The sequence below is a fragment of the Cavia porcellus genome, unplaced genomic scaffold (assembly GCF_034190915.1).
Source record: "Cavia porcellus strain 051 isolate PalLab524CR breed Dunkin Hartley unplaced genomic scaffold, mCavPor4.1 scaffold_42, whole genome shotgun sequence".
NCBI classification, from domain to species: domain Eukaryota; kingdom Metazoa; phylum Chordata; class Mammalia; order Rodentia; family Caviidae; genus Cavia; species Cavia porcellus.
In genome coordinates, this window is record NW_026947525.1 from 1,456,644 (window position 1) to 1,479,700 (window position 23,057).

Below are 23,057 nucleotides of genomic sequence, written 5' to 3' on the forward strand. Positions count from 1 at the left end.
GGTTAGCTCTGTCTCATTCTGTGAAAGTAGCAAGTGATGCTCAATGGTTTTTATAGTGGGATGGTTGTTGCATCACTGAGATTGAGCCAAGTGTTGATCATGGTGGTTAAATTTTGCATGTGTTTGCAAATTTAGCTGACAAGCATTTAGCTGAATAATCTTGCTTATGTTCATTAGGAGTATTGGTCAGTAGGGTGTTTTCAATTGTTTTTTATTTTATTTTTTAATACATTATTGTCTGGCTTCACTCTCAGGGTGACTTTGTCATGTAAAAGAAGTTGGTGTTGGTTCTTTCCCTTCAATTTCTAGGAAGAATCCAAAAGTGATTGCTATTTATTCTTTATTATGCACTTGAAAAAATTCACTGAGTCATTTATCTTATAATGGGTTTTGTTGTTGTTATTAATGAGTTTTGATTGTTGACCCATTGCCTATATTCATTTTTGCTCTGTTTATCAGTGTGTTTGTTCCTGATAGATGTGGTTCAGTGACACCAAAGGAGACCACATTCCCATTAAGGGTCACATCTCATTTTACTTAGGGATGCAGCCATTTACTTTTGTATCTTCCAACTAATACTACAGCATATATTTTTGGCAGTAACTCCTTTCAGTTACTTAGACTTTTAACGCAAAATGTTCTTGTTGGGTGGTTACTGCTGAAGGAAACGAGCTGATCAGATGCCCGTCTTTTATTTCAGGCTTCAGAAACTGACCTGCCTGCAGTGCCCCACCTCCTAACCTGCTGCCTGTAAACACCTGTCCTGCTCCACAGCTGTGGTGCATCCACATGTAGAAGTTGAGATTTGCACTTGGATGGAAGACATTCCATCAGTATTGGCTATGTAATGGACTTCCCATTTCATATAGTGCTTCCCTGAGTGAGTCAGGGGCCTCAGGCCTACAGGGAGGAGTTCTGGTAGCAGGGTCATTCCAGCCCTCTTCTGTCCAGTGTGTAGTGTATTCTGCTTTGCTGAGAAACTGACTTGTGGCTCAGGAGGCCTGGACCTCAGGATTTCTTGCCCCTGGTGCCAAGGTGTCTTCTACCACTGCCTGGCCCATTTTCCCCTGACATAAGATCTCCGCAGAGATCTGAGCACCCCTAGACTTCCTCTTCGAGGCTCCAACTCAATGTGGAGACTTCAGGTTTGAAATCTGTGACTATGAAATTCAACCTGTATGCATTTAACCTGGAAAATGTACTGCTAAGTCTTCATTATAAAAAGTGAGATTGAAAGACACCCGTGTTCTTTTTTACTCAGTTAAGGTGTGAAAAATTAGAAACCATGAACATAGCACACAGCAAAATTGCTGAGTGAATTATAAACTTACAGGCACAGAAAATGCTAAAAGAAGGCCATGTTCTAGGCCATGTCCTCAGTCTTAGTAGAGATGACAGAAATCTTATGGCTTGGCCGTCTCTCTACCCTGCAGTGAAGAGACACAGGCCCTCACAGCAGGCAAGGACAGGAGAGAGGAACTGGTGGATGGCAGACCACTCATCCTAATGGCCCTGATAGGTACATTGTGATCCCCTCTCACACTGCTGAGCCCTGGCTCTCTTCCTACCCAGCCTTGTACTCTGTGCTGCCCCCCCACACACACACACCTTGGGAAGAGGTGGCATCTCTCTTTGGTTTAAGTAAGTTGTCTCAGGTGACATTTTTTTCAACTAAGGCAAAATGCCATTTCCACCTTTATATGGACCTTGCTCTGCTTCTCTCACCCTACTTCTGTCTTCTGAGCCTGCGACTGACAAGCCCATGGAGGACTCTGCTACTGGAGAACTATTTGTATGCCATTAATATATGCTCTCTTATTACAAATGACAGATTAAGAAAAATTAAAAAAAAGAAAATCTTGGTATATTTGTCTATGTCACCAGGTTTGTGTTAGTTCCCTGTGCCACTTCCCCACCCAACAATGACATTGTATGATAAAGGATTTTGAGAGTAAAACCAAGAAGAGCATTCACATTTCCAGTATTTTGCAGCTCCATTCATTAAGTGATGGGCAAGTCTCCCAGGCTCTGCCTCACTCTGCCTCTGTCCCTCTGATTGTCTCATGCACATCTCTGTGTGTATGCACATTGATGGCAGAGATATTTCATTGTAAAAACTGAGATCTTCCACACACAAATCCATCTTGCATCAATGGGAATTTCATAATCAGATCACTTGGCCTCTTTCCCTGTGGGCCCAGAGATACTGAGCTCAGCTTCCCTGAAGCTTCCCCTGCTTTCTGTGGTCTACACTGGTGCCCTGCACACTCTACCTGCAGGGTAGGGAGGGTCCTAGTTCCTTCCTTTTCTAAAAGTGCTATGAACAACAATCTTGAAAAGAAAGTTAAAATGTTATGCAGATTTTTCTTTATTTTTTTGTGTGTTGTTGTTGTGCAGCTCTCTGTGTGGGAGAAACCTCTATGCTTAGCTCAGAGAGGTCCAGGGACCCTGTGTAGAGCTTGGATGGGAGCTGAGGGAAATGGTTCTGCTTCCCCCACCCCATTTCCTCCCCATTGCTGTTCCCCACTTACCTTAAATCCTGAAGTCAAATGGGGACACAGCATCACTCAGTGACATGGCCCTGAATGTATCTTCAGTGGGATACTGTGCATTTTGTACATTTGTTTGCCATATGAGGAGATTCCTTTTTGCATTGCAAGTATTTGTCTCTTACCTCACAAAACAAATGGAAAAGCAATTCCAACCTCAAAGATGAATGTATCTGAGTTTTATTTATAAACTGGGATCTATTTGGGACTGTCCTCTTTATCAAAGAAAAATATCAGTTAGTCTCTTCAATTAATGCTTGGCCAAACAGAGCTGTGATGCACTGATGTGAAAACCTAGAGTACTAAATCACAGAGGCAGAAAGATCAGTGGTGGCTGGGGCTGGCAGGGAAGAGAGGGAAATGTGTCCAAATGGGAATGAAGTTGTGGGAAATGTTCTGGAACTGGGCAAAACTGAAGATTGTTCATATTGAGAATGTGTGCATGCCACTGCACTGAGTATGCTAATTAAAGTGAATGACATCCTATCATCTGTTTAAAATTAATTTATGCCATAATATTTAAAAGGAGTATAGAGGTAAGGGCAAGAAAATGGAAAAAATAGTGGAGGAGATGGGAAACTCAAGTTTTTAGCAGGAGCTGGCCTCAAGGGAGTTGAGGACCTGCCACCTGCTGTGGAGACCCTGTTAGTCATACCTCTGAGCTGACAGATGGGCTTCCTGGTGCTGGGTATTCCTGTGGTCCCAGAGCTGGTGAAGGCACTGGAGATGGATCAGGTGCAGACTCTGCAGCTGGTCCATGAGCTTGGTGTGCAGCTGACCCTTCAACAGCAAAAGGGAAAAAGATCACCAATTTCCCATGTTTCTTGCAGTGCAAACAAATTTCCCAGTGCCTGTCAGAGACAGCTCTGTGCACAAATCCACTATCCGGAAGTTTCTCACACTGCATCCACCCACTGATTCCTGTGTGTCTCAGAGCTACAGGGTGGTCCCTTAGCCTTGTCCTCCTCACATACCCACAGACCTTACCAGTCCTCGTCACCCTTGTTTCTTCCTCAGTTTGTTCACAATGCTCAAGCTCAGCAAGTTGAAGCTGCATTGGAGGGTTCATGTGGGTTTGCAGCTGCTGCTTAGAGCTAAGAAATAGGACTGTGGTTCTGGAGGAGACAGGTATGGGGAGCTGTGTGAGCTCTAGTCCTCAATCCCAAACTGCTTGCCCAAGGCAACCTGCTGAGTTAGACACCTGCCTGCTGCTCCATCTGTGGAGAGCCCAGTTCCACTCTATCTCCACCATCAGTGAATCAGTCTTGGTCCAGACAGCCCTGGGAGACTGATAGATGACTCCATGGGAGAGTCTGTGTACACTGGTGTGACCATCTCTCCCTTCTTCAGGGAAGCTGTACACACATCTGTGTAGTGCTCTCCAACAGCATGTTGCCTTCATGGGGGATGGAAAACTGTCTGTTATGGTACAGGGGTTGTCTTCCATAAGTATGTTAGAAGAGAGAGGACAGAGGGATGTGTCCTGTTCCACCTCTACTCAGTCATTAGATTGCTCAGTGACTTGCCACCCAGGACTCTGTGCTTCCTCTGGACTCCTCTTTCACTGTTGTGCATCCATGTCTAGGAAAACCAAGAGGGGGTCTCATGTACTATAATGTCAGTGATACATGATCTGCCATCCAGGATAGCCCCCACTAATGTGGAAGGTCAAGAGGGGAGTACATATATCTTTCCTGGTCATTGGATCATGGTCAGTGCCTGGAAAGTGTCTGTGCGTGTTGTGGCTCTATGTATATTCATGTACACATGGTACCAACTGGTTCCTGCCCTGATGTCTGAATGGGCCTGATGCCTCTGCCAGTCCCCAGAGAATATGGCTCTGAATAATACATCTGAAAGCCCATAGAGCAACTCTCCAATCTCCTCTACAATGAAGAGAGAATGTTTACTCAGTGTAGGAATCAGTGAGGGAGAAACAAACCTTTCCCATGGAGAGAGCAACTCAATGGAGAATAAACACAGCTACTCCAGCAGGCCTTCCATAGAGCCTTGGTTGGTGAAGCAATTGCCTGGAAACCCCATTTTGTACCATAGGGACCCTATAAGCTTGGCCATAGGTACAATTCACTCTTCTGAGAATTGCCCTATTACTGGGTATAATTCTCACTTCTCAGTGAAGTGAGGCTGAGAGATGTAAGCACATTTCAAAGACTCAGCTTTAGGTGGCCCAGTCACACTGTGCAGCTGAGAGCAAACTCACTATCCCAGCATCGGTGCTTGTGGGGTGGAAATGTTGGCCCTTGAGGGACCTGGGAAGGAAGAGCTGTGGATAGGGCAGCTGTGCAGAAAGTCCTGTTCCAGGGGCTCCATCAGGCTGTGCAGCCCTTCTGCCTGTGCCACCCTCACTGTGCAAACCACCACCAAGTTCTACAATGAGTGATTTGCAGTCTGTGATGAGACAGTAGGAAGCCTAGAGTTAGTGGCCCAGCCATGCCCTACTGTGAGTGCTGGAAGCTGCAGTGATACTCAAAGGTTAAATTTCATAAGGAGCATTTAGAAGTGATAGCATTTTCAGATCAGTTTGTTAGCAAATAAGTCATAAACTCCCTACATGAAAAGTATCATCCCATGTGTCCTGTGACAACAACACATTCTAGAGATGAGAAAACAGGCTTGTCCTGGGTGTGAGAATAGGGACCTGTATGTGATGACTCACAGGGTACTTGCCTGTGGTGCTGCTGAAAAAATTTGGTCCAGTTTTCTTAGCCATGAAAGGCTGAGTGGCTGTATTCACTGTTTCCTGGTACAATGTCATTTAGCCTAGTGTGCCCCTAGCCTCTGACCTGAGGGGCTGGATATTTACCCTGAGACATGGACAAAGTAGCAAGGGCCTAGGTTTTGGATGAGTGCACTTCTTCTGATGTGATGATGTGTCAGAGCTGGGGATATGGTAGAAACACAGTCATGCCACTGCCAAAGGGATAGCTGGGCCTAGGAGTTACAGTGAACTAAAACAGCGGAAGTAAATCATGACAGGAAGTGAAGTGACTTAGTGTCCATGTCTCTATTTTGATGCTCCCACTAATGTTTGGAGAGTGACCTGGCACTTGGCCGAATTAGTGGCTGAGCAGAGAGGATGTGATAGTTGAAGACATAGACCCCAGGTTCCTTTGGAGGCAGTGCCACAGGCCTGCTATTTACTATACACTGGAGGGAGGTTCTGAAGGTGTAATCTGATCCTGAAGATCTGCTGTCCTCCTGTGGCTTCATTACAGAGTCCGCTCAGCTCGCACTCTCCCCCTGCTGGCATCTGTTGTTATTGGGAGGCCCCACAGTGGTACACCTATGTGTATTGCAGCCCTGCAGGGACCTGCTCCAGGCTGATGTCTGGAGCAGCACTGTTGGTGCAGTGCCTACTAGTAGGCAAGAAGCTTCTGAGATCTCAGACCAGCGGAGAAGGGGGCCATCAGGACTCCCACAAAGCCTCCCAGATATGTGAATACAGCACAGAGACCTGGCAGCATCTGGAAGCACAGGCTGCACAGAGAGCTGCAGGGACAGCCCTGCACAGTGAGCTTGGAGGGGCCACACCCTGTCTCATAACCCTGTTCCCCCATGGTACAGATGGTAGGGACACCCAGACCCACTGAGCAGGTAGTCACTAAGAGCTGTTCACTAGCATTTATAATCCAGGAAGCCCTCAAACCCACGAGCCAGCCAGGCAGCAGACCAGGAGGTCTCACTTTGTCTCCTTTGGGATTGCCTAAGTGGGAAAGGATTCACTTTTCTAGTGACAGCACAGAAGCCACCAAGCATATGATGAACCAGGCCCTTTATTGCAGTTCCCCATGGCAGCCTTTCAGATAGCACCTGGGGCTTGCTGGCCTGGTGGGAAAAGCCAGGCTGTGTCCTTCTGGAAGCGGATCTCCTCCACCTTCCCCTCCCCATCTAGAATTTATTCTTACATTGTGGTTCCCAAAACCCTGGACCAGCTCAGGCTCACTTATCAGCCCCCAGGTGGCCTTCCTCAGAGCCCTAGTGAGATTCCCTCTACCTGGGATGCCTGGCCTCTGCTCTGCATCTAAGCCCTGAAACACCACAATCTCTATTCCTGTTTCTTGCTGGTGACTCATGGCCACCTGCATGTGCTCTTGGGCAGCAGACCTTCTTATGTTCTTGAGATATTAAGACCTTGTTAGGTTCTTGAGTTATTAAGCAGTGAGTACCAAGATTCTGGATTGAAGTCCCTGCTTTAGAGCCAGGTCAAAAGGCTATACCATCTCTCACTGGCAGTATATATATTGCACATGTTACATTTTGTGTCTGGATGTACCCCCAAAGCCTCATGTAGTCACAGGAGCATGGTTTTTCCAGAAGTCACTGAAACTAAGTTTGTGATGGATTCATGGTCTAATGCTGAGATTAAGGGCGTTTGTGGAACACCTGCCCTAGCGTTGGTACCTGCTTACATTGTAAGGGATGAAAGGAGACTTCCTCTCCCATCCTCACCTATTGTTTTTACCATTTTCCACTGCCATGGTCTGTTGCCCTCTGCCATGTCCCACCCTGCCTTGAAGCCAGCAGGTAATGGACTGAAACCTCTCCAAACTGTGAACTAAATAAACCCTCCCCTTTTAAAATCTGGGTGTTTGTTATTTTGTCTCACCAGCAAGAGAAAAGTAACTAAGACAGCACACAAGAGACCCAGCCTGCTATATATGTTCCCATGCTCTCATCCTCAGGAATTCTTGCTCACATTGCTGAATTCAGCTGAGTGTAACCCATTTCCCGTTTAGACCACACATCTGATGCCCAAAGGCGCAGTGCTGACCCTGTGTAATTAGAGACCAGCACTTGACCTTGTGTCTCACAGGCCACCTTTCAAGCCTTGTGCTGTCTGAGAATGGGCCTTTGACCTGTGAGATCATGGTGAACCTGGACTGATGAAATCCCACACCAAAAAATCCAGGCTCAGGGCTGCTCAGCTCCAAAGAGTAAGCTTCTGTCAAAGTCAGACTCCTGGTATGTTTGGAGTTGATTATTAGTAGGAAAAGTCCATTCAGAGAGTGAGCTTCATGCTGCATGGGAGCTATGCGTTGAAAAAGAGAACACTATGATGCGGTCTGCAGCCAGGAGCTGGGCAGTGGCTTCTTCCCCACCACAAGGCTCTGTCTACACAGGAAGGAAGCCCCCCTCCTCCTGGGTGCATAGAATAGAGTGTTGGGGTCAGTGACCCAGACACTGCGTGTGATCCTCTCAACCCATGCTCTCTATGGCTGCTCAAACCTGTGACCTAGCACTTGGTCATGGCCAAGGCCATGACTGTCTGTGTTGAAGCTGCCTCACAGTCTCAGCATAACAGAGCTGCACTTAATTAAGGTTCCAACAGGGGAGGGGTGAACCTAGGCTCCAAAAGGCAGAGGCATCTATGGAAGCTGGGAGCCATACTTTAGGGAACCATATTCTGTCACCTGGAGCATGAGCTCCATGTCAGGCAGGTTGTGGTGGGTCCCAGGCACAAGATACTGTGGATTCCAGTATGTGGTCAAGATTTGGGAGGGAGGTAGAGTGTGTGCCCAGGGAGGTTACTCGGCACCCTTTCACTTCCTGTCAGGCTCCCATGGACAGGCAGAGAGACCTGGCAGATGTCGGGGAGCTCCCTTTCTGTTCTGTGAGCCTCAGGCCACAGACAAGGGAGGCAGCTGCATCCCACCCCATGCTCTTCCAGAGGGCACTAATTTCATGGACTAGTGGCTAAATGACCTCATGACTGGTAAGTATTTGACTGAGAGCAGAATCATCATTGGTTGGCATCTGTCTGCATCTTCAGAAATTCAGGCTGCCAGTTGCCTTCCTTGCACCCGGCCATCAACCTGGTTGGTTGATTGTTCCCAGCCCAAGAGGCAGGATTGTGGAAGGCTCATCTCTCAAAAGAGTCTTGACAATTGTTATAAATGTTCAGTAATCCATATCTCTGGCCCCTTTGTTTTGCTGACAGTTTCATAACTACTAAAGGAACAGCATTGGGGGTGCACCCTGCAGGGTTCAATGCCAAAAGCATACACTGCCAAATAATAGCAGAGTGAAGACAGATTCATGACTATTGGCAATTGAAGAGAGCTGCTGGGGTAAATGTCAAAACTGCCTCCCCAACACAAGGGCAGCTGGATTGTACTGGAGAGACCTATCACTCCCATATGGGGATGACTGGTCCGCACCTCTAGAGGGAGACACTTTCCTTTTCTCCTGGAATCACATTATAGATCATGCTGCATTGTGCACTGTGCATCAAAACTGGTGGATTAGGTGCCTCATCTCTTTGAGCACCCACACTCCATGCTTGAGTGCATTTTGTGTCTTCCTCTAGCAAAATTTTCTGAAACCTGTGTTTTAAAAAAAATAGTGGAAGCTGGACATGGTGGTGCACACCTGTAATTCTAGCACTCAAGAGTCTGAGTCAGGATTCTTGAAAGTTAGAGAGCAACCTAGGCTACACAGTGAGCCTAAGTCTAGTCTGAACTGCAAAGTGAAACCTTGTTTCAAAAAGACAAACCTAAACTAAACAAATGGTGGAGTAGAACACTTCTGAGTGGAGAACTAGATATTATAATGTGTGCATAGCTTTTTTCTGTTTAACATTCTCTCTCTCTCTCTCTCTCTCTCTCTCTCTCTCTCTCTCTCTCTCTCTCTCTCTCTCTCTCTCTCATCTCCATATTCTTCAGCCTAGGTTTGAACTTCTGAAGTTCCTGTCTCAGATTCCTACAGTATAGGAATTGCAGTTGTGCATAACTATGCCAGTTTCAAAGGGTGATTTTAACAAGCACTGTTTACTCTAAATGAGTTACAAGTGTGTGTGTGTGTGTGTGTGTGTGTGTGTGTGTGTGTGTGTGTGTGTGTGCTGTTTTGTTTGGTTTAATGTACTTTCACATTTTTTGTTTTAGTTTTTTTGGTAGCATGGATCAAACTAGCAACCTTGCATTTTCTAGGCAGGTGCTGAAGCAGGTGAGTGAAGTCCTCAGCCTAAAGCAGTGACTTCTGTGGCTCTCATTACCTTGAGGATGTCATTTGAAATAAGTAAACAATTTAAAGGGGTGTTTGCAATTACTAGTAGTATTTTCCTTAACCCTCACCTTCCCAAACAATGAATGCTTAACCCTATCCCCTAACTGCTTTGTGAATGTCTCCTCCTGGGCCATCAGTAAACTGGGAGGGTTGGAGGTTGTTCTTGACTGAATTGTCCATTGAGGCAACTTCATTCTCTTTGATCATTGTTACCAAGTACCTGCAAGGACTGTCATACCTCAGACACAGTGAACAAACCCAAATGCCCTGTGCCCTGATCCATGGCATTGATGACTAACTAAAGCCCAAATCCTGGTGAGTACAGCTGTTGAGAGGAGACTGAGTTTAATTCTTCTTCCCTGGCATCATTTCCTAAGCCCTGTGAATGACATTTGCCTCACTTCCATCCTGCCCCTGTGCTGCACAGGTTACTGAGGGTCTCAGCTGTCCTGAACTGGACTGGAACATGGTTCTCCAAGCAGCAGATGTGCCGTTCCCCTGCTTGCTGCTCTGACCACCTTCTGATGGGCATCATTCCTGGGCTGAAATTTCAAGGCGATAGCATCTCTTGGCCCCACTTTCACACATGGCAGCAATATAACTGGGAGTGTGGCCTCCCTTACTCCCTGAGCCTGAGGGGAGTCACTTGAACTGGTACTGTGGCATAGCAAGCTGAAGCACAGGATCAGTGCCAGGTAGAATGGAAAAGTCAAGGCCTTTCTGTGTGGCACCATGTGGGAGCTGAACACCATGAGGGAGGGCACAAAACAAGGGCAGGAGCAGGTTCTGTGGAAACCACAGAGGTGGGCAGCCCTTCTGTTATGTGTGGACCCCAGGGCCTGTGAGGGCATCAGGATAGACCTTTGCATTGAACAAGGGAGTTCCTGGCCTGCTGTTGCTGGGTCACAGTGGCAGTGGACACTGGCTCTGTCTGCCAGTGAATTTGCACAACACAGATTGTGTGACTGCCCGACTTTGTCTACCCAGGTCCTTCCTGGTCCACCACAGTCTTCTCTGAAACTTTCGGTGGAGCCACAAAAGGAGACACTGCATGTGTAGCTGCCCAAAATATAGCTGGTGCAATTTGATGCTATCAGCCAAAAAGTATGGTGGGTGACAAAATGAAGTGCCAACCACTGTGCAGCTCAGGGACTTCTTAGCCTTCTTCTTCCAGCTTCCCTTCTCTCTTTCCCCAGGCATCCCTCCATCCTCCACTTATATTCCCTTCTCCTCTCAAGAGCACACATCTGGGCTTGTGCTAGCCCTGGCTAGACTGGGAGCTGCTCTGCACTCCCCCAGACATTTTGACAAAGAGAGAATCCAGTACCCACAGGTATGGATGATTTGTTGTCACCCACAAAAAACTAGAACCAAAATGTGTTGTCCTTGATTCACAATGTGGGACTGAGGCTACGAGGAATTCTATTCTTGGCTCTAAGCTCTAGAGTTCTCCTCAGGACATGGTGGTCAGAACTGGGGGATCAAGATCAAATTGATTGTAGAGCAACCCAGGACCTGACCTAAGCTTTGGGTCCCTGTGTGATGCACATGTTCTTGGTTATGTTGGGAGACAAATGCAGATGCTCCTGCCTGGCAGAATCCAGGTAGACATAGTAACTTTGAAATGACACATGTGATATGGGCAGAATTGTATCTGCTCAGGGAACAAAGGCCGGGTGCACCAGACGGTGAAGCGGGACCCTAAGATATGTACTACACTTTGGAATAAAGACAAATAAGTGTACCCCAGCCCAAATGTGTCTGCATTCAAATTCCTGCCACCTGAGATCATGCATTTCGGTCCTGTCCTAAGAGCAGTGGATGGTATTATAAGGTGTAGCAGTGTGGTCAGCCTTCTAATGGCATGGCTCTGGATCCCTCAGGACCTGGACAGCACCTGAACAAGAGACAGGCCCAAGGCTCACTTGTGTACAACGTGATGCCGTCCCAGTGACCAGCCTCAGGTTATGGCCACCATCAGCTCTTCTTTTGTTTTGGCCACCTCATTGCAGGACTTCTATTGTGTTCTCTCTGTTCTTGCTCACTGTCTCCTGAATCACAGCAGAATTGACTCTCCAAGTCCAGCTGCACAGTGAGGTTGTAGGCTAGTGTGCAGGTGTGAGGCAAGCACCTGTGCCATCAGCAATAGGGCTGCTGTGTTGTGAAAAGCTGTGGATTGTGGCAAGAACCCTATGTGTTTTGATCCGCACCACATGGATGCTGGTGTCATGATGTACAGAGCAAGATTCCCGCCACTCAGGTATCACTTTTTACTATAACTTTCCTTCCCATGATCAGTTACTCAGAAGCTGTGTGCCAGATAAATGTATGTTGAAGGCCCTGCTAAGCATCTCCACCCAGATTGCCTGGCAGCAGCTCAGCCTTCAAAGCTAGGTGGGAGAGGCAGGGAAGGAGACGGAGCAGGACAAGGGGCTTTGTCCTCCAAGACAGCAGCTACAGAGGAGCAGGGGGAACCTTTAGCTCTCACAGTTACACCCACTTCTGAGCCTGTATCCTGTGGTCAGAGAGGAGACAGCAGTTTTGATAACTTTGCTAGAAATCAGGGATCTGAACAGAGCTGCAAAGGCAGGACATTGGAGCCAGACTGAGGGCTCCTCCAGAAGATTTGCCTCCCTTTCGTTTTTGCTTTCTCTTCCATGACTCAGTCATCACCAGCTATTGGCAGTGTGGATTCACTTGTCTCCCCAAGAGTGAGCTCCTTCTGGGGATCTGGGGCAGTCATCACACAGTGAGATCTCCATGTGTCTTTGTTAAGTTGTGCATAGAACAAAGTATAAAAGTGCATGTCCCTATGATAGGAAGATTGGTCCCAGAAACTCCATTAGTAAGGTCTTAACTTGAGGACAGTTGATGCTTTGTACTTGAGCCTGCATCTGCCTGAAGGACCCCTTCCTTGATGCCTGGAGGATGTCCTTCCTGTGTGAGATTTATCATTAGTTGCTCTTTTTTTCACCACAAGTAAGAAGTGGATTTTTTTCTGTTTATTTTGTTGGTTATATATGATATATTTTTTACTATTTTTTACAACTTCTTTGCAGTGTATATTGATTACACTGATGATAGACACATGGTTTATTTATTATGCACAATGCATATTAGATCCTATGTGATGCATGATAGTGAAACCCATCAACTAGAGACGTTTGTCTAAATTTTTTACATTGAGCACCCAGAATTGAAAAAAAGTGGAAAAGTTTACAGAGAAAATCTTTCAGATACAAAAACATACTTTAAGTCAAATATATTAGAGAACACACAAAAGAATAGATGAACATAGGAAAACAATGAGAAACAAAGGTTTACCAACATAGCAAAGAAATGGAATACATGAAAGAGATCTAAATAAGAGTTCAACAAATTCAATGCTATATAAAAGATATATAAAACCTATAAGAGATTAAAATTATATGCACAGACTGAAAAAAGAGAGGTTTGGAATTTCATATCTTGAAGACAAAATTGTAGCTAGTTGTCATGAAAACAGTGGTATCTTAAAAGTAGCAAGTGAATATGAGAAATCAATCCAGCAGGTAGAAAATGCATCAAAGAAGAATTGCATGACATTGACTGTCGTCAAAGAGAAATCCGGAGACAGCACAAATACCATAAAAAAACTTCACAAATTAATGGAATAAAACTTCCAAAGCATGAATAAAGAATTTTCCATACAAATAAGTGAAGTATAGAACTCCAAACAGACATAACCAAAATAAAACTACACCAAGATATATAATATCCAAGATTCCAGAAATACACAACAAGGACACATTATAAAATGTGGTTAGGGAGAAATCACAGATCACTTATAATTGAAAGCACATCAAATTCTTAGCACTCTTTTTTGTAGCTTGACATAACTGGCATCGTCTTGACCCTGCTTTTAACTGGTGCCCTATATTTAAACCAAGAGAATGGAAAATTACTCAGAGTACAAGTCCTGTGAGAAAAGCAGAATGAGCTTCACCACCTGGAGAAAAATTACCCTGCTCAATGAAAGAAACATGATGCAGGTGTCAATTAAAAATTAATGTAAGATTCTAGCTCAATTGTTTCCAATAGGATGTCACTTTGTGGTTCTCTGTTTAAAAGCTTTGTAAGTTGCCAGTTCAGCCACACATTTGGACTCTGAAATTGGCAGGGAATTTATATGAGTGGTCCTGAGTTCTATTAATCACATTCCAAATTTATCAATTTGTATGCTTCGATTCCTTTATTTTTGTTCATGAAACTACCTCAATCTTCTCAACACAAATATCCAAGTAAAGAAGAAAGCTGTAGTTGAAACAAAAGAAGTCCTGAAATTTGGACAGAAGTACAAGTCCTGAAAGGAAAGAACATCCAATCCAGATTGATGTATCCTACAAAACTTTCAAAATTAATGGAAACATAAGATATTTCCATGACAAAGAATAACTGAAGAAATGTATGGCTGCAAAACTGACCCTAGAAAAAGTAATGAAAGTTATAATAGAGAGAGGTAAAAATGGCCACAACTCCAAGAAAAACACAGAAACAACCAGGCAGGACAAGTAATTAAACAGAGGAGAAAAACAGAGAATCAACAGCAGAGCAATATTACAACAAAGACAAACTAATACGTATCATTGTTAATGGTTACATCAACCAAAAGAAATCGATGGGTGAAATGGATCAAGAAACAATATACAAAAATATGCTGTATACAGAAAACATGTTTAATTCAAAATGAAATTCAGAGACTGAAAGTCAAAGGACAGAAAACAATCTTCCATGCAACAGAGGCCCAGAAAAAAGCGTGAGTAGCTATGATCTTTGCATACAACATGAACTTCAAACCAAGAAGGACCAAAAAGATAAAGAGCCTCACTACATACATGTTAATGGAAAGTTTTTAAAAGTATCAGATAACAATCATAAATATGTGTGCATCTAATACACGAGCACCTAACATTATAAGGCAGTTTTTAAAAGACATGAAAATAATGCAACAAAGAATAACACAATTGACCAGACTTCAATATCCCACTATCACAAATAGATGAACTAGACTAATAATCAGCAAAGAAATATGAAAGTCGAACTGAATCTGTGAACAAATGAACTGAATCTATGTTTACCAAGTATGTGTGCCATTCTTTACCAAGAACATTTATTCAGAATAAACATTCTTCTCAGCTCTGCATGGGAGGTACTCTAAAACAGGCCACATAAACTAGTCCACAGACATGCTGAAGTAAATGTCAAGAAACTGAAGTTACCCCATACATTTTACCTGACCATAGTGCAATACAATTGGGAAATAATTGTAAAGGAATTTGCAAAAACTTCATAAATATATGGAAATTAAATAACACTCTGCCAAACAATCAATGGGTCACAGATGAAATAAAGGAAGAAACTTGAAAATATCTACAACACAACAAAAATACAGATGCAAACCTTGGTTCTCAGGGGATTCTTATGAAAGCAGTTCAAAGAGGGAAATTTATGGTACTCAAATCTCACATCAGGCAATAGAAAGAGCATAAATAAAGATCTACTGCTTTACCTCATACTTCCAAAAAAATGGTATGACAAACCCAAAGCCGATAAAAGGGAGGAAATTATAATGATCAGAGAAGAAAGTAATGCAGTGCAGAACATAAAACAATAAAAAGATTTAATGAATCAAAGAGTTCGTTCATTGAAAGAATAAATACAATTGATAAGCCCTTAGCCAACCATATCAAAAGAAGAAAAGTACCACTCAAAACCATTCACTGAGGATTGAAAACAGTAAGATACTTACAGATCACGTGAAAATTAAGAAAAACATCAGTATCTATTTCAAAATCTTATGCTTCCCTAGGTTGGATAATATAGCAATGAATTGATTCCTAGATACATATGAATTGCCAAAGCTGACTCAAGAAGTTATAAAAATTCTACATAATGCAGTATCTGTTAATGAGACTGAAGATCTAATTAAATTTTAGCGGGTACTGGCCGGGTGGTGCATGCCTTAAACCCCAGAATTTGGGAGGCTGAGGTAGAAGCATTGTTGTGAGTTTGAAACTAACCAGGGCTACAATGTGAGCTCAAGGCCACTCCAGTGCATAATAAGACCCTCTGCAAAACACATTAAAATGAAGCAAAACAATGACAACAAAAAGGCAATTGACCAACATATAGAAGTCTAGGTCTTCATGGATTTACTGCTGAATTTTACAAGAAATGTATAGAAAATTGAAGGCCCCTACTCTTTTTTTTTAAATTTTATTTAAAAGGAAAAAGAGAAAAAACAAAACAAAACAAAGTGGTGTAAGGGTACAAGTAATACAGAACTACAAAAAAAAAAAAAAAAACAGTAAGAAATCACCAGTTAATAGATTACATATTATCATCTTAGAGAGAGTTGCTCAAGTCACAGTATCAAAGGATACAAAGTGGACATTCAAACATTGAGACTGCAAACCGTTGTGTTCAATGATCCAACCAAAAACATTAATATAGATAGCTATTTAACACCCCTAAACACACTTGCTGTTGTATCTTTTAGAGCACTTTTTTCCTTCTCTTTTTTATAACAAAATTTATACTTTTGGGGTTTTATTATTTCTTAGTTCTTATTACTTTTTGGGGGGGAGAGAGAATAAAGTCAAATATGGCAAAACAAAGCTGTCAGTCAAAACCAAGGATAGACATAGCACATTATGTGAAAACAGAATACAAGGTTATCAACAATGGTTACCATAATGTCTCTTGTTTCCTTAAAAAGAATTGTATATCTCATTAGGTATTATATCATTGAACAAAACAGTAGAGAACAAGACCAATAAAACGTAAGCATTGTAAACATTACAGGACTTCCAAAGGAGACAATAGTCAAACCAGAATGTGCATCTTAGTGACTCTTATTCCCTTCAAAGTAGTTGCCTATACCCTCAAACTTGATACTATCATACAGAATGGAACAGAGTCTAATAGTCAAAACAAGATAGTGGGAGTATTACAGGACTTCAAAACAAGTTAATAGGAAATCAAAAAATGTTACTATTATATATCCTGCTAATTTTTTAATTTTTCCCATTAATTAAAAAAACCATAAAAATAACTAAGTATTTTTTTAATGAATAAGGGAGAGATTGAGATAAAAGAGGACATAACAATATAACAATACAGGTCAAAGCATGACTGTTTCAGCAAGCTAGTGCTTCACTACCAAATAAACTGACTTAATAGTAGTTAACATAGTGTCTGTCTTTTTCCTTGAAATACTTGAATAAAGCTTCATATACTATAGCTTCAAATATTTTCATATCAAGAACCCCAGAATAAAGCCTTTTCAATTAAAAAGTGAAAACTTTATAAGGCTTCAAGGCCACATAATGGGGAATCATGATTACCCCATATTTTTATATATTTGAATCATTATTTACATTAGGGAAATAATTCGATATTCACACATGCAAGATTGATTTATTTCACTTATGAGTATGGTCTCAAGCTGCGCCCATTTATTGATAAACATCTCAATGTGATCCTTCTTTATAGCTGAGTAATATTCCATTGTAAAGAAATACCACAACTTTTTTATCCATTCCTCAGTTAATGGACACTTGGGTTGTTTCCAAGATCTGGCAATAACAAATTGTGCTGTTGGGGCTGGGGATTTAGCTCAGTGGCATAAGTGCCTGCCTTGCAAGCAGGCAGTCATGAGTTCAATCCCTGGTACTGATAAAAATGAAAAAGACAAAAAAAAAGAATAAAAAACAAATTTTGCTGCTATAAACATAGGTGCATATATATCACTGTGGCATGATGCTTTCAGTTCTTCTGGGAATATGCCTAGAAGTGGAATAGCTGGAATAAATAAGACTTCCAATCCCAGCTTTTTGAGAAATCTCCAGCCTGACCTCTACAAAGGTTGTACCAGTCTACACTCTCACCAACAGTGTAGGAGAATTGAAGTCCCCTACTCTTCAATGAAATTGAAAGAGAAGCAGTTCTCCCTGTCTCTTTCCTGGAAGCCAGCATTACACTGATACTAATAACAGAGAAAGACACAACCAGCAAAAGAAAACTATAGGCAAGTTTTCCTAATGAACGTAGATACAAAAATATTTAATAGATACAAGCAAAGTGAATGTAGCAAATCATCAAGAAGATTTTAAAACCTGACCAACTTGGATTAATCCCAGGAAGGCAGGGATGTTTCAGTAAATGCAAATCAATAAATTTAAATGTCGTATCAGCACAGGCAAAAAGAAAAGTCACACGATGATCATCTCAACAAATGCACAATAATCTTTTGATAAAATCAAGCACTGATTTGTAATAAAATCCTGCAGTATGTAATAATAGAGAGCCTTTACCTCAATCTGATAAAACAAGCAAAGACAAAAATATACTCAGCATCATACTAAATAGTGAAAAACTAAAAACTTTCACACTACAATTAAGAACAACAAAAGCATGATTACTATCACCACTCCTATTCAATACAATCTGGAAACAGGCAGATCAATAAGACATGAGACAAATAAGAATAATCACATAACAGAAAGCAGGTAAACTATCATTATTCACAGATCACATGATATTCTATATAGAAGATATCAATTACTCCACCAAAAGACTTCTAGACTTAACCAAATTCAATAATGTAGCTGAAGATGAAGTTGACAATCAAAAATCAAGAGCATTCCTGTACACAATCAACTCACTAAGAGAGAAGTTACAGAAACCACATCCTTTACAATATCCTCCAAGAAAATGAAATACTTCTAATGAACCTAACAAAGAATGTCAAGGACTTACATATTGAAAATACAGTACTTAGTAAAAGGATACTGAAGAGATTATCAGAAAATGGAAAGACATCCCTTGCCCAAATTGTGCATTGTTTTTTCACTGTTTATGATTTCTTTTGATGTACAAATATTTAATAAGATGGGGTCCCCATGGTTGATTCTTTGAAGTTGATTCTTCAAAATTTGTGTTTTGTTCATGAAGCCTCATTAGTGTTTCTGTTGTAATATTTATATTTCCAAGCTAGTTTGACTTTTGTCTGTTTCATGATGATAGGCATGGAACCAGTTTAAGTCTTCAGTATGGGGAAAGTCATTTCCTTCAGCATTATTGAAGAGGCTATCTCCCTTCCAGTGAAAATATTTGGCTCCTTTATCAAAGACAAGGTAGCAGAGTGTGTTTGTAGTTGTGTCTACATTTTCTAGTCTCTTTGATAGATTATCAGTTCTGTTTTTCTGCCAGTACTCTGGTGATTTTGTGACAGAAGCTTTCTAGTATTATAGCAAGTGAAGAATTGTGATGCCTCCTGACTTGCCTTTGTTGCCCAGAAATGTCTTTAGTATTCAAAATCTTCTTTATTTCCAAAGGAATTTTAGAAAATTTTTCTCTATATTTGTGAGCTAAACTAATAGTATTTGAATGGGCATTGCATTAAATATGTATAAAAGTTTGCAACATGGTTTTTTTGTTTTCCATATCCTTAAAGGTAGTCTAACTTGTTTTTATACTCAAGTAATGTATCCTAAAAGGTATGATCCTAAGAGTTTCAAACTATTGAGTTCTTCTCAAGGATATCAGCAATAATAGATATTTTTTTTCCTATTTGTTTGAGACAGGGTTTTCCTATGCAGTTCAGGTTGCCTGTGGACTCACACTTTAGTCCAGTAAATTCACAGTGATTATCTTACCTCAGCATTCCAAGTCCTGAGATTACAGGGGTGCACCCAACACCTGAAAGAATTCCTGTTGTTATTTGATAGATGAGGAAACAGTCATGAGATACACATGTACTCATTAACTGTCATTTCCCTAAAGGAAAAGTGCCCAAATTAACACATAATACCACTGGAGTGTAGGGAATCAGAAGATGTCTTTCTATCTTTTATGGGCTGGGGATAACAGACTACACTACTGCAAAAAGGGGAGACATCACAGCTAGGAATATGTGTCAAATTTGAGTACCAATATTATGAACTCAGAGAGTATTTATGGAAGATGAGGAAAAAGACCAGTGGAAAATAATGACAGACCTGGTGACATTGCCCTTTCATGACTCTAGATCAGGCTTTATTATAATGCTGAGCATTACAAATATTGGAATAGTCAAATATTATGTGTGTTTTTACCTAGAAAATATTAAGACTTGGCACTGTATCCTAGCATCTTCAGGCCTACATTTAACTAGTGCCTTGTATTTGACCCAGGAAAATGGAAAATCACTCATTGTATAAGTCCAGTGAGTAAAGCAAAATGAGCTGTAGCCAAAGAAAAAAATTTAACCTGCTCAAAAAAAAAAAAAAAAAAAAAAACAGGATACAGGTGTCAGACAAAAATTAACATGAGATTCTAGCTACACTGTTTCCAATAGAATGTTCTTTGTGATTCTCTCTTTTAAAAACTCTTAACTTTCCAGTCCAGGACCACTTGTTTAGATTTTGAAATGGGGGAAGTGAGTCTGTATAGAAGTGTTTCTGAGTGCAGCTATTTAAATTCCAAATTTATTCTTTGGCTGCTTTGATTCCTATATTGTTGTTTGCAAATGGGATCTCAAGCTCCAGAAAGGTTTACTGACACAAACAAGCACCTGGATTAAATACAGTGTCACCTTAATGAAAGAATAATAGTGAAAAGGAAGGAAGAAAAAAGACAAACACCATGTGTTATGATACCCACCTCTTTACCCAGCATTTAAGAGGCTGAAACAGGAGAAAGGCCATGTATTCAAGGACAGACTAACTTACATAGTGAGTGCAAGGTTAGCCAGAACTAAAAGTGGGAGTATGGGGGCTGGGTATTTAGCTCAGTGACATAAGCACCTGCCTTGCAAGCAGGCGGTCGTGAGTTCGATCCCTGGTACCGGTAAAAATGAAAAAGACAAAAAAAAAAGTGGGAGTATGTTTTGAAAAAGAAAAATGAAAAATATAAAAAACTGAGGAACATAGAAAGACTATTAAAAGAAAACAAAAGTAGTAGAGCTGAATGAAAGCTGACTTACCTAAAATGGGAATTATAGAATGATGTGGCAGAGGAAAGCTGGTCATGAAGTGTTACCCAGGAGGCAGTGAAAAATATAGTTATGAATGCGACCTATTGTGCTACATCACAATAGTGACCTCCTTCCTCCAATACCTCTGCAGTCTACTAAACAGGAGGTCCAAAAGCTCATGGAAATGTCAAACTCAGAGCAAACAAGCAGCTTGAAATCAAGGCTTTGGATCATGGCCTTTAGCAGCTGTTTCATATTCAAATTAAAATAGGAGAAATATAATCCTACCCTGTTTGATGGCATATCCAGCAAGTTGGTTGGCTCACAACATTTAAGAATGAAGTCACAAATCAAAAGAAGTTCAAAAAGTTTTCTTAGGAAAAAAAAAGACAGAATAGCCCTGCCATTGCAGGAGGGGTCTTCAGTGTTTAGGCCACAGATCTATTGTCAGGGGTCATTTATACAGCAAAGTTAGAATGCAAGTACAGTGTGGGTCTCAAACTACAATAAACCTATAAGCTTATAGGTGCTTAACTAATATTATTTAGAAGGGTAGCAAGGCACCCAGAAAAGGTATGCAGAAAGAGCCAAGGCATTTTGTGCAAATAAAAGTCCAGTTGTTCTGGTCATTGAGGATGGTAATAGATGCCTATCTGGACTTCCTGGGGAAGGTGGTGGTAACTGTAGTACATTTCAAGCTATTATTTGTTATAGCATAGCTCTAATCATTGCACCCTATTTCTGTTCTATTTGTGCCACACTGCCTCCGCTTTCCTCTTTCCCCCTTCCTATCTATCTAGGTTAAGTTTCAATTTCCTGCAAGGCCTTAAAAGCCTTAGGTTTCAGTTTCTTGTAACCCCCTTCCCTACACGTGGTCTATAATAAAATGTGTTGTTCTTCAGACAATGCTTAACTTCAAGGAAATTTCAGGAAGTTCTGTAAAGCCCAGATGCTATCTGTGTCAGTGATTACAACATTCCTGCAGTTTTCAGCTTTAAAAGCCTCTTCCCCCAACTGTGAGGAGCGCGGTCTTTGGGTGGATCCTAAGGAGACTGTGCCCTGAGGCCTGGAAATAAAGCCTTTGCTCCCCATATTTTAATTTTTTGCTTCATTGGATTTTATTCTGGGGTCTGAGCTATCACATTTGGGGTCTTGTCTGGGAGGGGAGCAAGACCCCAGACTCAATTCTGAACATTTGAAAGTAAGTACTCTGGAGGGCTTTTTGGGCCATAGTCACTTTGTATTTTTGTACTTTTGGAGGGGATGCCCTCAATTTGGGGTGCGGGGATCTCCTGAGTCCGGAGTCAGTTGGCTTTTGCAATGCACTCTGTCCATTTGTGACTCTGCCTTAGGTAGCGAACTGCACCATTGGCTAGTTTGGTAAATTCCTACAAAAATCCAGAATTGATTGAATTTTTGAGCAAAGGCCATTTTTTGCTGCAGCGTGTCATGTCTTTTATGTTTGGCTTTGTGTCTATGTGGTCTAATTGTCCTTTTGGTCACCTGACTCTTACAGATCATTTTCTCGTAGGAACCACTTCTGCAAGCCCAAAGCCAGCCAGAGAAATTTTAACCATTCTCTTCTTCTCATTAATAATTGGTCTTTTCCTTCTGACCTTGTCTTTGTCTCTTAAATTTCCTGACAGGAAAAGTAAACCAGCGCCATTGCCAGCCATGGGTCAGACCAAGTCTTTTTCTAGTGCTCCCCTTGGCCTTGTGCTTGATCACTTCAAATAATTTAAGTGATGAGCTGAGGGATATGTGGAAAAGGTTCATAAGGCCAGATTAACAACTTTTGTCACACAGGAGTGGCCGATGGGGACCCAAGGGGTCTGGCCCCCTTCTGGATCTTTTGACCTGGGAACTACGCAGGCTGTTCACCAGTATGTGTTTGGGCCCCCTGTTCATCCTGACCAAGTTGTCTGTATTCAGATTTGGATAGATATAATCTATGATGCCCCCTCATGGATTAAGCCCTCTCAGGATGGAGTTCTAGCAGCCTTCAAACTGAAAACAAAGTCTGAAGACGCGGCACCTGGACCCAATGCACCTCCAGTCTTGCCTCCAAGTGAAGACTCTTCTGACCCACTAGACATTCTACCCTTGCCCCCTCCCCTGTACCCTGCCCCTAGTCCCCACCCTGACTCACCACTCCTCCCCGCATCATCTTATCCAAACCTCCCACCACCCAAGGCTAGAGTGACCTCCAGAACAAGGTCCCGAAGCAGCACTGCTGTACCTTTTGCAGGAAGTCCCCACCCTCAAGAGGGGGCTCCATGTTTGTGTATACTACCTTCTCTTTCTCTGATCTCTAACTGGAAACTCAAATCCCCCCTTTCTCAAAGGACCCAGAAACTCTGATTAACCTTATAAAATCTGTTTTCTCTACCCATAGCCTCACTTGGGATGACTGTTAGCAGATCCTGCGCATTCTTTTTATGGCCAAGGAAAGAATGCATATCTACACTCTAGGACAAAAGGGAGTTTGG

At 42.1% G+C, this 23,057-nt stretch overlaps 1 protein-coding gene across 5 annotated transcripts in view; it reads left to right on the forward strand.

Annotated features, from left to right (window-relative positions):
• The window catches only part of LOC134474894 (zinc finger protein 709-like), a 168,610-nt gene that overhangs the window by 30,155 nt on the left and 115,398 nt on the right, over window positions 1-23,057 (forward strand). For 2 of the 5 annotated variants that reach the window (XR_010045812.1, XR_010045813.1), the window contains one exon: window positions 701-3,035. The exons of the other annotated variants lie outside the window; for them this stretch is intronic. The gene's annotated coding sequence lies outside the window, so the exon portion shown is untranslated. Of the gene's footprint in view, window positions 1-700; window positions 3,036-23,057 lie in introns of those variants that run through there. 5 annotated transcript variants of the gene reach the window in all.